The following is a 4,048-nucleotide window of genomic DNA, read 5'->3' as shown; positions in this document are numbered from 1 at the left end:
GACCCCACAAGACTACTGGGAGTCTCTGGAGCTGCGAGACCCCTCCCCCCCTCCCCACAGGCCTGGGCTCCATCCAGATCAAAGCCAGCCTCAGCCCATCCTGAGGGGAAGGCCAGGTTAGAGCCCAGGCAGCTAGTGTACCTCACGTTGGTAAGGAATCCGGTCATCCTGCCCCCTGCGGTGCTGGGGCCACTTCAGGGCTCTGTGTAGGACTGAATCAGACTCCATGGGGGTGGGGGTCCGGGCAGGGTGGTCCTGAAGAATGAGCGAATGAATGAATGGGCTTGGGCAATTTAAACACATTTCCAGAAGATTCTTTCTTCCTTGGGGATAGGTGCTCCCCCTCTCCTCTCCTGACCAGCAGGCACCCACACTCTACTCCAACCCTGTGATGCACCTCCTTGCCCAGGGGACCCCTTCGGTGGAAGTCCTGAGGGCCCCTCCCATTCAGCGTCCTCAGAACCCAGCATCCCTTTGTGGGCTGTCCCCCCACCACCACCCCCAGCCACTGGGCCTCCTTCTCAGGACACCACCTCCTGCCCTGAACCTCTCGGCACCACCCCCTCTCTCTTGCCCCATTGCCCCACATGTATGCCAGGCCACAAATATACCCTGGAATTCGTTCCTGCTCTCCCTCCACCACCGCACACTATCCCAGCCCCCTCCATCGCCACCCCCCCTCCCCCGTCGCCAGGCCCATTCCAGTAACCTTTCCCTCCTCTGTTCCCTGCAGCCAGAGCAGCAAATCTGATTACCTTGCCCCCCGCTGGCACGTCCTCAGGGCTGCCCCTTACTCCTGGGACATAATCAAACTCATGGAGTTCCAGCTTGCACAACAAAGGCTGGAGTGGTTGATGCAGCAAAGCGAGTTGTTAAAGGACAGCAGACCACTCCCGGGCTTCAGAAAAGCAAGCGCCCCAGGGAACCTTCCAGCTGGCACTGCCACCCAAGCCACCACGAGACCTCTGCTGTGCTGCTCCCGCCCGTGCAATGGGGTCCCCGAGCCCTGCCCGGGTCCTGGCTTTGAGTCATCCCTGCGCTGCAGGGAGGCAGAGGGTGCCGCTGCCCTGGGAGGGGAGGGCTCTGGGCATGCATTTCGTAGGCATGTGTCACATGAGCAGAGCAAGCTGATTCAGCCACTCAGTGATATTTGTCTCTCGGCTCTGATGATGGCTACACCGAGGTCGCTGTGACTGCCACAGCCCTGGAACAAGGAAGGGGCGGATGCGTCCTTAGTTGTATACTTCCCTCTGCTCTGTGAGCAAGTCACAGAATCCTTACGGGGTCCTAGGAGGAGGTGCCAGGACCACCCACTTTGTAGATGAGTTCATTTGCCCAGCGGCACACAGCTGCTAAGTAGTGGAGCTGGGCTTTGAACCTGGCCAGGCTGCTCCAGAGCCAGCCTCTTGGGGATGCCATGCCCCCGGGGGTGGGGTTCGCTGGGTCTCTGTTAGCTCTGCCTTATTGGTATCCATTACCTCTTTTTGGCTATTTGAATTGTGGTCTGTGCTGACAAAGATGAGTTAGTCTCCAGTCTCCTCGATCCATGTACATTGACTTCTTCCCATAGTCTTTGGTTTGTGGTCTGGGTTGCAAACACCACCAGTGGGGCCAGATGACAGGAGTCCCCTTTCCTGCTGTCCTTATATGTAAAAATCTTGATAAGTAAGGGCTTGCCAGCCAGGCCTGGATCAAGTGCTCCTCAGTGCGAGGTGCAGGGGCTGACTCCCTAGATGTTACCCAGGGCCCTTGAAGGTCTCTGGAAATAAACATGTGATCCAAGAGTTTATACCAGCAAGCTGTAAACGAAGTCATTTAAAACTCAGGAATAATTAAGATAATGACATTTAGCGACCTTTACAATGTACAGTCACTCACCACACCTCATCTCAGCAGCCCTGGGAGAGGGAGGGTCCTATCAGGTGAGCAATGGAGGTTGGGGAGGTGGGGCTTCACTGCGGGGTCACCCAGCTAGAGGGAGGTGGAGTGGGCAGTCCCAGGCTGAGCCCTTTGCTAAGAATCTACTGAATGAATGCATTAGTGGATGAATAGATGGGTGAGTGGGTGGATGGATGGGTGGGTGGGTGGATGGATCCAGAGCAAAGGTATGCTCCCGAGTATGGGCAAGTGGCATGCATCCTGGCTGGGGGGAGGGCAGCTCCCGAGGTCCCTGGCTGGACCTGCTTGGACAAGGTGGTGTGAAGGGCAAATTTCGGGTCTTGGTCATCATGGGGAGTGCTGGCAGGGCACTGGGCATCAGTGGGTGATGGCCTGCCTGCACCCACCCCAGCAGGAATCTCAGAGCCTGACCAGCCCCAAGCCCAGCAAAGGCAAAGTGCCCTGAGAATCTGAAACCCTCCAATGACACGATTTCTTGCCTGCAGGAGACTCGGGACCCCCGGGGACGCCTGGGCTGGCCTTTGACAGATGCAGTTCACTTATTCGTCCGCTCAGCAGACCCACAGGAAGCCTTACCTGCAAAGCGGCTGGGTGGCGCTGGAAACAGCAGCGAAGAGGAAGCTGTAGGTTGTGGCGCTCAGGGAGCTGAGCCTGGTGGGGTGGGACCGGGGCAGGAGGAGCCTAGGATGGGTAGTGGGGTTGGGCAAAGCTGCTGTCAGAATGGCTTGGGCAGCCTGCTGGGCACCGCTCCTGGCATCACGATGCTGCTGACTAGCGTTGATCCTGAGGGGCCTGGGCGTCCTGGGAGCCGGTTCCTCCAGCCGGGACCCCCCCAGAAGCACTGACACTGACCCAGACTCAGTGATGAGCAAGGCTTTACTTGTGATGATGTTACTGCGATCCATACAAACAGAAGGCCAGACAGAGACTTCTGCTTCCAGCTTTCAGAAACTACAGAACATCAATAAAATGACAAATTAGAGGGATGCCTACAAAACGGACACAATGTAGACGAATAGCGTAATTAAATGGTTAATTTAATGTGAAGAATGACTTAATTGCTGTAAAATAGACACAAAATGTGCCCCTTTCAACCATGTTTAAACGTCACTGAGCATGCTCACAGTGCTGTGCGGTCATGGCCACCCTCCATCCCCCAAACTGTCGTCTCCCAACAGCTGTCCCATGAAGCAGCACGTGAGGTTTGGTGGGACAAAGCTGTCACCTCGTGCCTACACTGTCATCGGGCAGGTTTGGGAGAGGGGGCAGCTTTGCACTCCCTGGCGTCTGGGGTGACACAAATGGCCGATGGCTTTTCATTCAACCCAACCAGGAGATCTGCACCCACACATCACGTGGCTCTCACTCAATGAGGACCCCCCTCACCCACTGAGTCAGCCTCTGTGTCTTGGTGGCAATGTGGGGGGTACACACGTGTGTCTCTGGCCAGTGTCTTAATTTAGTCAGACTCAAAACTGAGGGCTTCTTTGATGAAACTGGATTTCCATTGCAAATTTTCCCCGTGAGAGACAAGTTCTGCCTTTGTATCCGCAGACAGAGGGAGACTGGGCATTTTCTCATGAGCACATGCGACCCCAGCATGCTTGCCTGTCCAGTTCCAGACACAATGCACACAGCAACCCTGTGGTTAGAAAGCGGTCCGAGAGATGACTCAGAATAGTTATCATGGAAATAAAAACACAAAACAAAAAAATGTGTAGAGAGCTTGCAGCTCTAAAAATACATTCTGGGCCCTGGCCAGTGTGGCTCAGATGGTTGGGCGTCATCCTGTGCACCGAAGGGCTGTGGGTTCCATTCCTGGTCAGGGCACATGCCCAGGTTGGGGGCTTGATCCCCTGCGTGGGGCTGGGGGGGGGGTGCTGGAGGCAGATACTTGGCGTTCATTTCTCACATTGATGTTTCTTTCTCAAGATCAATAAAAAATGTTAAAATAAAAAGAATACATTGAGAGCTCTGCAGATGGGGGGTGGGTTAGGGGAGGGAAGGGCAGGAAGGAGAAGAGCCTGCATTTTCTAGAGGGGGTGAGGCTCATTGGGAGGCAGCAGAAGGTAGTCTGGTCTAGAGGAGCTGGTGCTGTGATACATGGACAGGTAGCCCCAGGCAGGAGGAGTCCCAGTTTGCCCCTTAT

The 4,048-nt window shown here is 55.6% G+C and overlaps 1 pseudogene; it reads right to left on the bottom strand.

Moving 5' to 3' along the window:
• Nucleotides 1-3,654, bottom strand: part of LOC102264016 — a 15,869-nt pseudogene extending 12,215 nt beyond the window's left edge.
• Nucleotides 3,655-4,048: the final 394 nt, after the last annotated feature.

The sequence above is a fragment of the Myotis brandtii genome, unplaced genomic scaffold (assembly GCF_000412655.1).
Source record: "Myotis brandtii unplaced genomic scaffold, ASM41265v1 scaffold187, whole genome shotgun sequence".
In the NCBI taxonomy this organism is placed as follows: domain Eukaryota; kingdom Metazoa; phylum Chordata; class Mammalia; order Chiroptera; family Vespertilionidae; genus Myotis; species Myotis brandtii.
Note: the sequence above shows the minus strand (reverse complement) of the source record. Positions and strands in the feature narration are given on the sequence as shown.